Raw genomic sequence first — 12560 nt, forward strand, 5'->3', positions numbered from 1 at the left:
AGAAATATTCTAGTACTTGTGCACTAATAACTTGGTGGAGGGTACTATAAATGTTTTTGGCTGCAGTTTCCTTTGAGACTGCATACCTTTGTTAACCAAAAAAAAAAAAAAAGGGAAAATGTCATTGGCTGCCCTCTTCTGATAGTGTAACCAGTTGGTTACTGATTAAAGTCAGTGCTGCTTTTTTATATATGTAGTCTTTATGTAGTATTTTTAGTGTCTCTAGTCATAGGGAAGAAGCGGTAAATTATGAAGAACCTTTTTGCAACTGCTTTGTTGCCAAAGATTATTCAGCACAATCTGTTTTTTGGCACTATTACAGATGAAGAAATCTTAATCTTGTCAACTGTAAGTAGCCTGTTTAGAGGGTTATATCTTGCAAGCAATTTCATGCTTAATCTATCTCTGCTGTTGCTGTAGCTGAGCACAGCAGTGTTTGCATGGATCCTGATTCAGTTTCCTGCTGACTGCATCAGTATTGTTTTGGATGAATGATTTAGATCACTTAGTCACGATCAAAGTTACTTTAATGTGGAGTGTTACTTCAGTGGCAAGGTTCACTCTTGCTACAGGAAAAAAACATACAAAGGAAAATAGAATTAATTTAGAATTACTTGCCCAGGCGCCAGAGAGACAAACACATAGAGGACATGCGCCTGTTGAGGTTTTGCAGCCCGTGGATCATCTTTGTGGTCCTTCTCTGGACTCACTCAAACAGCTCTTGTGTCTGTATGATGGGGAGACTAGAACTGGATGCAGTATTCAAGGTGGGGTCTCACAAGAGCAGAGTGAAGGGGAATTACCTCTCTTGCCCTAGTGGCCACACTCCTCTTGGTGCAGCCTAGGATATGATTTGCCTTATGGGCTGCACATTTTGGGCCCTGCTGTTTCTACTGTAACAAATCATTCTTGTTCCCATATGACGTGTGTTGGCATCAACAGGTTGCTACATGTTCCTGTTTTGTTGGGCCCATACTCTTGTGTTCTAACACAGTACAGTTCCATAGTGATCAATCCCAGCACAACGATTGTGCCCCAGAGTATTGTGTGTTGTCAAAACAAAAGTGATGGCTTTACTGTCTAGGGGGTCATAAGTGAAATCAATTAGATGCCACCAAGATTGGAATTCTCTTTCAAATTATTTGGAAAATCATTACCCTAGATTACTTTTCACATTTCAGTGGGTAAGGTGCCCCTTGCACTTTCCATTGCCCTGTCTGCCACAGTAGGTGGTATCCGCAGTTAAGAAATGGAGGCAAATGTGTATTGGTGTGGAAGCGTGTGGTACTGAAATAAAATGCAGCAGGATGATGTGTCTTACTCTCAGTTTGGCGGAGGCTGCAAGACCAAATTGTAACATTGACTGGGCTCACTTGGGTTTTCAGGAGAGGTTAGCTACCCTCTTGGAAGGAAAAGTCTGCTGTGCACTATTGTGTTTTGCATCACCATCTGTAGCTTCCTAGGTAAGTGGGCTACAAGGTTTGGTCAGAGGTACAGTTCCAGTTTGTGGTAAAATGAAGCTGTCACAAGATGTCCTGGTTATGTTCTTTCATCAGAAGGTGGAGCTTTAGACCCAGCTTTTGCAAAGTATACTCAGCTCCCAATTGGCGCATAGAGATTATTCATTTGACAGAGGACTTTCGAAAGTCAGGTATCTCACTGGGCTTCCTGTGGCTTAAGACTACTTCAGTAAGCTGTTGGCTCTTTATACCATCCCATTTAACTGAGGATAACATGAGGAGTAGAAGGGTCATTGAATTTCTTGGTTTGATTTTATTGTATTTTATTGCATGAGAAATATGAGCCCTTATCACTTTGGATGGTATCAGGAGTATGTAGGCTTGAGAACCAAGACAGTCCTTGTACTGTCTTTAATCCTTAGGCCCTTTTGTCATTTAGTTGCCGTGTTATCCAAAGACTACTTCCACTCCTGTGAGGATATATTGATGCTCTGCAGGAGATTTAGAATGGCCATGTAGACCACTAAGATTCTCCTTGAGTGATATCTAGGGATAGAGTTTGGTCTGTCAATTTAATCTACATTAAACACCTTCTGTGAGAATAGCTTCAAGATTCCCCGTTTAGGGGCCAACCCATGCTCTCCGCAGTAAAATAAAGCGAGTGTGTACCAAACTGCTGCAAGTTTGGTTAAAGATGTCAAGTGCACCTACCACAGCTTGTCTTCCAATTCCGAAATCTACAAGGAGCTGTAAAAGATTCTGTTATTTGTGTGTGTAACAAAGGAAAACTGACAAAACTTTCATCTTAACATTTGAGGACAAAGTTTTAGAAGTTGTCTATGAAGCAACAGAGAGGGATCCTGGATTGTTTTGAACAGTAAGGTATAGAACACAACACCCTTTTTTTTTAAAGAGTCCTCTGCCTGGAAGGAGACCAACAAGATCTAACAACCTTCTGAGAAAAACACACTGGACGACACCTGAGGAAGCATGAGCTGAGAGGATGTGGCTTGAAAATACTACTGGGGGTATCTACTATGGATCTCTAAAAAGGGAAAGATCAGTTTAAGAGTGACTCTTAGAGAAATCTTAATTCTTCACTTTAATTAAGACAGCTCAAATTTGGGGAGGGATGAAAATCTAGAATGTGGAGAACAGGTGCTTATTTCCTCAGAGAGAGCATCTGAGAGCTTGTGCTGGCTTACTGTCAGGCTACTCTTGGAATGCAAACAGACAATTTGAGAACATTTTTTAACTAAAAAGATCATCTAGACTGATGAACAGAACTTACTAGGATGCCCTTTGACATTACAGTGTGTTGGTGGCACCTAACTGGGGCTCATGGGGAATAAAGTACAACAGAGACAAAGCTTGACCAAAAAAAAAAAAGAAAAACCCAAACACAAAAAAACAGCTGAAAGTAATATTTTCAGGAAATGGGGATTAAAAGGCAAAGAGTTCCTTCCTACTCAGGTTCTACATATAGTTCATGGAATTCGCTACTCTTCATTGTAAATGCCACCTAAGATACAGTGGGTGAAGTGGGAAGACAGAACATGTTCTTAAGCAGATTGGAAATGGAAGACAAGCAGTGAACTGGGGTCATCAGAAACAGCCACGGTAAGGAAAAGTATTTAATAAGTAAGACTGAAGAACATATAAAGATGTAATATGGAAGTGTGTCTGGGGAGTGACTGGGCGAGGGGGAAGATGGAATGAAAAGAGAGTACTACATGGCTGCTAACCTGTGGCGTTAGAGGCTGTCAGCTGGAGGTTTGAGGCATTTGTAAAATAGGCTTTAAGGCACTAATTTTATGAAAGGAGCAGCAAATGTTGCATTATATCATTGCAGTTGAAAAAGGCTGTTGCTTCTTTGGCAAGGTGAATTGGGGCATCCCCCATGGGGCATAAGGGATGCATCCTTAGATTCACATTAGTAATACTTCATGTTCAAAAGCCATCTAGGATGTCTCTTGATCTTGAGACTAGTACTCTGAGTCGTTGCCATTAGATTAAGGCATGCTCTGGAGTGTCTTTTTGGACTTGCAGTTTATTTAGAAACTACATAAATTTCAGTCTTCACAGTCATTGTTACTGGAGATGGTATGCTAATGTATTTTAAGATTCATTAATAGTTTGCAAGAAGCTCATGCTGTTCTAAGAAGAATCTGCATTTTGTATATGATGATTTCTAACCAGATTGAGGCAGCTGTTTGTGGTATAGAGTAAAACAGTTGGAGCCAAATGGGTCTTGTTAAATTTAGAGATAAATGAAACTACATTTGAACTATGAGAAGGCTCTCAGGATAAAAAGTTAATTTAATTCAACCTAGGCTACTTGTGAACCACTGTAGTTCTCTGGGAGTATTTACTGGTGTCTGCTTTCAAAGGGGAAGGATATATAGTATAGAAACTGCAGGCTGTACTTGTATTCACTCTGTCAGAGGCAGTAATGACAGCCTCTGAGATACAGTAACTAGGAAAGACCAGGGGGAAGAGCAAAGCAGATTATAATTTCTTCTAGCAGTGCATGGTACGTTCATAACTGCTCAGGAAACTGTCCTGGGGCAGAGTTTAAAACATCTTTCACAGAGCTTTTTCAGCAAGTGTCCCCCACTCCTCAGTTTGTGCTCTGCAAGTAAAGCCCCTGCAGAGCTGGCAGCTGACGTGCCTGTGAATCTCTTGCATTGTATTCTTGGTCTTCAAGCTCCGTGCTCGCTCTTCTGTCTTCGCAGGTCACTCTTCTGGATAGCTTTGTTCCTTTCAGATGGTGCATTTATTTTGCTTGGTTTTCACTTTCTTCCTGGGGGCAATGTGGTGAAGGTAGAATAACAAATGTGTCCCTTTCCCCTCTGCTTTCTTACATCATCTCTCAAGGCTTTATATTTGATGAAGGCCAGTTTATCTGGTAGCTGCAGGCTTCTAAACAGCATGTACTGAAACAAGGCAAGGCTTCAAAGAAACACATTTACATTGGATGCAGTGCTACAAGTTCTGTGCATGAGGGAAATGTTTTCTTGTGGTAGTCGTTCCTCTAGGTCAAGCAAGATGTGATTTAGGAAACTGGTTTTGACAGCTAATCTGCTAGAGTTCACACTTCTGCAACAGGGTGATGAGAAGACCTGTGTAACTTCTCCTTATGGAAGCAGATCTGTTCCTGCTGTGTGTCACCTCTCCCGGAGTGGGGAAAAACACAGGCACCTAAAGAGGGTGGGTTAATCCCCCTTGCTATTTACAGTGACTCTAAGAGATTCATCCTTCCTTCATTCTCAACTGCTTCTTGAGAAAGCACTTTTTCTTTGTTTTTTGGATTATTTTTTTCTCCTCTTCATTTAGAAAAAGGGTAGAAGAATAGCAGGACTATCAGTTCTTTCACACAAAACAACTGGTCTGGTTGCCCAACACTTCATTCCAGAAAACTTGGTATGAGGAAATGAAGTGGTATAATGACAAATGTCTGGGCAGGCATCTCACTTCTTTTTCCTGAACAGATACGGTATTTAATTCAACTGGCAAGCTCCCAAAGCAGAAAATACAGTGCAGCTGTCAGCCTCTAGGGCTTCTGGAAAGATTTTTGTCATGGATCTGAATATTGATCTCCTTCTTAAAAGCATAAATAAACCTTGCCTGTCCTGATCTGACAGGAGGTATTTTCAGGGGCAGCAAAGGGAGTTTGTCCTGAGTGGGTGTAAATGCTGTCATTCAGCCACTGTGGCCTCTGCCTCATTATTCCGTACTTTGTGGATAGGCTGATCATTTAACACAACCAAAAGAAGCTGGTAACTTGGAGTCCAAAATTTGAATAAGATGTTAGAGGCTAAGGCTGTCTGTATTTCTATAATGGTATGAGTTTCAAATTCTTCCTGACAGCTCCTACAGAGAGACATTTGTCTGAGGAGAATATTCCATCATTTGATTCAGTGTCAACTCCTTGTGTCAGCTTGTATGTGCTAAAATCCCATGATCCAGTTCACTGGGCACCATTCCAATGCAGTGAACAGTCTGTCCCCCAAAGCACTTCTAGCCAGTTCAGTTGTGTTTATGTGACTAGGAAGAAGTGAAAGAAAAAACATGTATTTCATCAACAATGGTTTTACTTTTTGCTGGAAATTTGATGGGCTAGGTGAACTCTGATGAAGCTTTTATTGAGAACCCAATATTTGTAGGAATCCATTTTCATGAGAGAAATAAATGATAAGAGAGTGAGGTTTTGCATTTCAGCACAGCTTGTATTTCTTGTAATTATGTGGGAAAAGTCATCTTCATCTGTAAGTGGATGATCACTTCAGTCAGGAATAAGGCACAGTGATTTTAGGCTTGCACTCAGTAAATGAAGACCTGTATGTCAAAAGACATTACCTCGAAACAAGTAAATTACAATGTCTCTGCTGTCTTACCATTACAGTGATTGTGGGTTAGTGTTTGGAAGTCCAGTACTTCAGTGGGTATCTAACCACTGTGCAACCTGTGGTAATTAAAAAAACAGATTTCCAGTAATTCTTTTTGGGGGTTAGGACCACTAGGAGAAAATGGGAATACATTATACATTCCAAGATTGCTCATTCATACTAAAAAGGCTTATCTCCTGTGCACAAGTTAGTAAAAAGAAATGCCTTGTAGTAGTGCTAAAGATTTGATCAGAGCTTGATGATCATGTCTGCAAGAGCAAAACAAATGGTATCCAAAGTGAGCGAAGGAATTGACAAAGATAGCATGTCTTCCTGAACCTACTCACATTCATGCTTGGCAAAAAGAGGTTGGTATAAAAATCGTCACTTGGGTGTCTTGGATGTGTGTGAATGAGACATTTATGTATTCTGGAGTGTGACAGTTCTGTGTTGTGTTCACAGGCTGTTCTTCCTTGGGAAAACAGGATGTGCCTTTGTAGCATCTAGCCTTCCTGTGCCAGGTAACAAGTCTGAACACCCATTCTAACTGAGGGTTGCCACAGATTGATGGCCTCCATTTCCTGTGTTGCAAGAGCCCATTTCTCTTTCATTACAAAGACTAAAGGCCACTGAGACAGTTGAATGTTGAAATAAAAATCCAGTTCTTATTTAAATACTTTGTAGGAAGGGTATTTAAATGCTTTGGGATTTTTTTTTTTTAATTTTATTTTTTTCCATTTAAAAATTTGAAGTGAACTTATGGCAACTTGTTGTTTTGGTTTTTTAATTTGAACACTGCCATAAACCAAAGATCATTTATCAAAGACAATAAGCTGCCTTACCGAATTGTTTTCAAACGTCGAAGAGTAAAGGGGAAAAAAAAAAAAAGTCCTGCTCTTTAATGTCAGCATAGATCTGGATGATTTGTCTACGTCTTTTGAAGAGCAATTCAAGTTGTATAAAGAGACCAGGCATTCCCAGCGTTATTGTCATATAGATTTTGTCAAGGTCAGTGCATATTACCTTACCACTTCCAGCAGTGTTAGAGGTGGGGCAAAATGGCTGAAAACTAAATATTTTCATAAGGTAAGATACAAATTTAATCTTCTCTTCTGTTCTGCAGACAAAAAGTATATACATGAGTCTGGTCTTTTTGCTTATACCAGCTGACTGTGAAGAGCACAGTTTTAAAAAGTTCAGGCAAATACTAAATTATGTGGCTGCCTATTCACAGAATCCTAGAAAGCCTTAGGTTGGAAGGGACCTTAGAGATCACCTACTCCAACCTCCCTATCATGGGGAAGGACAACTCTCATCCAACCTGACCTTGAACACCCCCAGGGAGGAGGCATCCATCCCAGGTTATGATTTAAAGTAGAATTAAGTGAAACATCATGGCAATCCTTAGAAATATGAGCTGTAGTGAATATTTAAGATCATAATTTAATTGCAGGGTAAACATAGGTCTTGTCTTTGTTTTGTGTCCCAACAAATCATTAAAGAATTCTGGTAAAAGGTGGGGAGATTTTAGCCATACTCTGTTTGCGTATCAATGAGTCAGGCTTGAAACTGCAAAAACCCCCAGAGTTTTATGGTCATACTTTAGGTGTGTCTTTTATATAGATAGATATATATAAGTAACAACACAGCGGCACTGGCTGTAGTGCTGAAGAGGAAGGAAATGGAAAATCAGTAGACATGAGAAATGGGCTAAATGTGCTTTCATTCTACCTATTCCTGTAAGTGTGCTGGAACAGGTGGAGCATTTACAGGAATAGGTTGAGCATGTTTGGTAGCCAGCTAAATGTGTGCCCTTTGGGGAAAAAAAGAACATATTCAAGGGCATGAGGAAGAGCTCTGACAAGGACTGAGTTAGGAACCCCTGTTCTACCACCTTTCTGTGACTTACCGAGGAGCTGGGATAAATATTGGAAGGAAATAAAATCAGCCCTTGTGGTAAAGACAGCCATTTGTCCTAGCCTAAGTAACGGATAATGAACACCTGCACAGGATCTTAGCAGTGGAGGGAGGAAGGGCAGATCTGGTGATATCAAAGAATAACTCATCCTAGCACAAAAGAGAGGAATTCATAAAGGCTGGAGAAATGGGGAGATTGTCAGCTGTGTAAGCAGGAATTAAGTGAACAGACCCAGGCAAAAAAAAAACACTAAAAACATGCCTAATTCTCTTATAGGTGAATCTAATGAATTAAAACTACAAATACTGAAAGTAGAATAAGCATGTACTGAGCTCTGTGAATGCAAAAAGAAGTGTTTTGGTGTACCTCATTCAGGTATTCAAAAAGTAGTGGTGCCTTGTATGCAAAGGGCATATTTTGTAAGAATGAGTATGATGGTTATGGTTATATGAACTGACTTTGAACCCTTACTTAAGGAAATAATGAACGTGTACAAATGTGAAATGATTGAGTGGATCTTCCTTTTTAATCATAATTTAAATCTGATTGTTTGAAGCACTTTAAATCAATGTCTTCCCTAGTGCATGGGGGTGTACTACAGTGTAGCCCCAGTATATGAAATGCTAACTTTATTACAGGCTCAAATTATGCCATAGCTGTAGCCTTCCTTCATGTATTTGTCATACCAAAAGTCCCCTTGAAAAGCTTTGACAAACACTTGAGTAGATAGCAGTAACAACAACAAAACAACCAAATAAAAAAAATAAAATAAAACCAACCAAACCCCACATTAACTCAAGCCATTCTTGTCCTTTCAGCCATATTTAGATACTCAGAAGTACATGGATATAACTTGGTATGTACAGGTCACAAGGCTTACTTATACCAAAAAAAAAGAAGGGAAAGGAAAACCACAGTCATGGGAAGGGGCAAGAAAGTAGTATTGGGATACGTGGGTTTCAGGTAGGCAGTTTGAGTGTTGTCATGGCTACGTCAAGGTGAGTGTTGTGATGAATAGTCCAGAGAGCAAGGGTGCCCTGTGAAACCACAACAGAGCTGCTGCTGCTGCTGTGGCTGGGGCAGGGGTGGGCTTTTGTCAGCGGGCAAGAGTGACTGACTTGGTAGGGAGGCTGATAATGAAGAGACAAATCTGTATCTCAGTGGAGAGCTTCAACTTCTCATGAGATTACCAAAGCAAACTTGTTTCAGATTGGTGCATCAGCAGGTTTTGAGACACAACATATATGAAATTATCCTGAATAATTTAGCCCACACAACAATGAGAAATACTATGTTTGAACTTTCTTGCCCATGAGGAACAATAGTCGAGTCGAAGCATGTTATTTGAGATTACTTCACAAGAAAAGGTCATTTAAGTTTTCATACAATTGTATTTTATTGAAAAGTCAAAATATTTTTGCCAAAAAGCAGACAGTCTTGGGGAAGTAAAAAAAAAAAAAAAAAAAAAAAAAAAAATAAAAAAAAAAAAAAAAAAAAAAAACAAAAAAAAAAAAAGGCAGTGTACGTGGTTTAAACAGTTGAAAAACTTTGTCCACCTATTACCAGGTCATAATAAAGGAAAAAGAAACTGGGACAGAGCTGGATGTCAGAGTAAAAGGCACGGGAGTGGCAGAAAAGAAGAAAGTACTATGAAAAGAGAACAGACTCAAGAGCAGAAACTGGAGATGACTATAAAATGCCGGGTGAGAAGATATTTTAAAAGCTAACATAAGTGAGTATAATTACTGCCATGACATGCTGAGCAGGGGACATGGGGAGCCAGCAATGGCAAAGGTTATAGGTCAATTATGCGACATAAAGATTAAGAATCAAAGAACATAAGGATTGCTTATCATATAGAAGATGATGTGTCTTTACCATAAGGGATGAGCGTGTCTAGGCTGCAGGCACTGTACACATTGGAAAAGAGAAAATAGAGAAACTGGGTGTTTTCCCATGCTCCAGAGTAGTAATCACTGATCTTCTCTGGTCTGAGGGCCAAAACCACTTTGCAGGTAGTATCTGTTTGCTCAGCCAAGGCTGTGGAGATAATGGTGGCCTCCTTGGTAGATCTTGAGGTTTGCAGGCAACACTTCACACTCATCTGGCGAAGTCCTCTGCACAGTTTTTCACACAATAGGTTTTAAGCAAGTGGTTGGTTTGGCTTCTACAAGCTCAGAATGAGAAATACAAGAGCAGGCTGAAAGGCAGAAGTGTGAACCATTTAACATTGCTCCCCAGGGCAGATAGCAGAGCTTCCCATCACCTGCTCCATTCCCACTCTGTGGAGTACTTTGGCATGCAGTGATAAGCACACAGGTTTGCCTAATTTCCCATCACAGTAGCTGGAATGCTTGGATTGTTGCAACAGAGAACACCAAGTAGCAGCCTGCCTGTTCCAAGCAGAAAACAAATGGGGCATCCAAGTAGTACATGCTGCTTTCCTGCTTGGGGTGGATGTAAAGTTACAATGCAGTTATCTCTACTTAGGAAAGTAAATCTTTGTAAACACTTCTGTTGCCAATGTTCTGTTGTGAATATTCAAGAATCAGAATGTTGCCATTGTTGAGGTTGGCATTGGCAGCAGCTGTACTGCATGTAACATTCCAACAATTTTCCAGTTTAATTAAGTAAATATACATGGAAATAACCATCACATGATGGCTACTCTTACGCAACCCATTTCTCATCCTACCTGGTTACCTTTCTCTTCTGTATTCATTTTTTTATTTCTTACCATGCATATAGAAAAAGCCAATGCTAAAAAAGACATGAAAAATTATTACTAATAATTTGAGTTCATATGTGCTTTTTATGGGAATTATTCTCACATCTAGTTCACAAAAAAAAAAACAACCACAAACCAACCAACCAAAAAAACAGGACAACAACAAAACCCACAAACAAACCAACCAACCAAAAAACCAACACAAAGCCCCCAAACCAGCATTAATTCATCTAGAAGCATATGTAGTGGTATGTCTTATGACACATTATGAAAAAAATGTGTTGTCTCCTTTCCTGCTTTCAAACTCCACACATGCATGCATTTCTTGTTGCCCCGTTTTGCCCAGACACTTCAATAGAACCTAAAAAAACCCAAACCCTCCAAACAAACAACAAATCAAACAACTAAATAAAACCAATCACGCACACAATGAGCAAAACAAAACCAAGCAAGCAAAAAGCCCAACAAACCAAATGCAAAAAAAAAACACCAAAAAATCCAAAAAGCACAGTGGAGAAGTTGACTTGGAGTAAATTTGATACAAAAAGCCTCACTGACTGTAACAAGACCAAAATTTAAGATATTTAAGCCTGTGAAAAATCAATGAAATTAAAATAAGTAGAACAAGTAAAGACTTGAATCAAATATCACATAAATCTTAATTTAGAAGTGCAGTGGATTGAATTCTGTGGAATTAGGAATATATTGTTTTTTTATTTACTTTTGGGGGCCATACTGGCAATCAATTAACTGCTTCTATCTAGACCTCCTTTGCAATGATAATTATTATCCCATTGCAATGATAATTATTATCCTATCATTTGCAATGTCATGTATACATGAGTTTGGCTAGAAACCTTCTTAAAAAGTGCAATGGAGATAAACCACTGTAGTCACTAAGTGAGATACGTGCTTGATTCAGTGTTATCACTATTCAGACAGCCTGACTGAATGTTGCAGAAAAATGACTTCTACCTGTTTCTTCATGTGCTTTATTATTTTTAAAACAACAAGATGAGGGTTTACATCTGTATGTTTAAACTATTCAAAAGAAGTCTGAGTTTATAAAATTAAACTTTACACCCTGGTGTCCCATTAATTATTGGTTTTTTCCCTGTGTGTAACTGACTGAACTGTAGTTCAGTACTTTCTGAGAAGCTTAACAGTGATGTGAATTCAAAACCATACTGCAGGCTGAAGAATGGAGGCGTGCTACTGGTGATGGAGGCCTGTTCATGGAATTCCAGAACCATAGAATAGTTTTAATTGGAGAAGACCTCTAAGATCAAATTCAGCCATCAACCGAACACCACCATGTCACAATGTTCTGTGATGCTGCAATCTAGGACTCTGGGTTATGTTCTAGATGCAGAAAACCAGATGATCTCCAGGATGTTGAAGGATTACTCCTCACAAATATCTACAGAACATCTTCTCTCTTCTCCAGATGTGGACTCACCAGTTACTGTGCACTTAAACAGAAGCAGAAGCCACCGCTTCTCAAGAATGGAGGCCTCATACAGCACTTTGAACATAATGCTTTCTGTAGCAAGTGTGGCTAGTGATTTGTTCTTGGATTCTTACTAATGTCAGCCTTGGCATGAAAAGATGTCTGGGTGGTAGCAGTCTATGCTATATTTAGATATTGCTTGATTGGAATGTACAACTACATTTTTGACGCTAAAATTGGTAGATAAAGGGGTGAACCAGTTTTGAAGACCGCTGATCCAGTAAGAAAGAAGCCAAATCCAAAACCTATAATATGAAAGTTTGAAATTTGGGGCTAGGGTGAGAGGACAATGTACATGCACCAGAGTGAAGCCTTGTGTCCTGCTGCTAATTCCAAGTCTGAGTGGTTTCCAGGTGCTGCTCCCATCTCTCATGGCTACGAAATTCCCAGCAAATTTTAGTATTCCAGAAGTAAATCTTACCAGAATAAGCTGTGAGAATTAGATGCTGCAAACCTAAATTTTTACTTGAACAGATTCAACTCTGACCCTGCTTAAAGGACTTTTTAAAAAATTTATTTTAATACATGCTTTCTGAACCTTGATACTGTGTTGAAT

This window comes from Dryobates pubescens, chromosome 8, assembly GCF_014839835.1.
Source record: "Dryobates pubescens isolate bDryPub1 chromosome 8, bDryPub1.pri, whole genome shotgun sequence".
Classification (NCBI taxonomy): Eukaryota; Metazoa; Chordata; class Aves; order Piciformes; family Picidae; genus Dryobates; species Dryobates pubescens.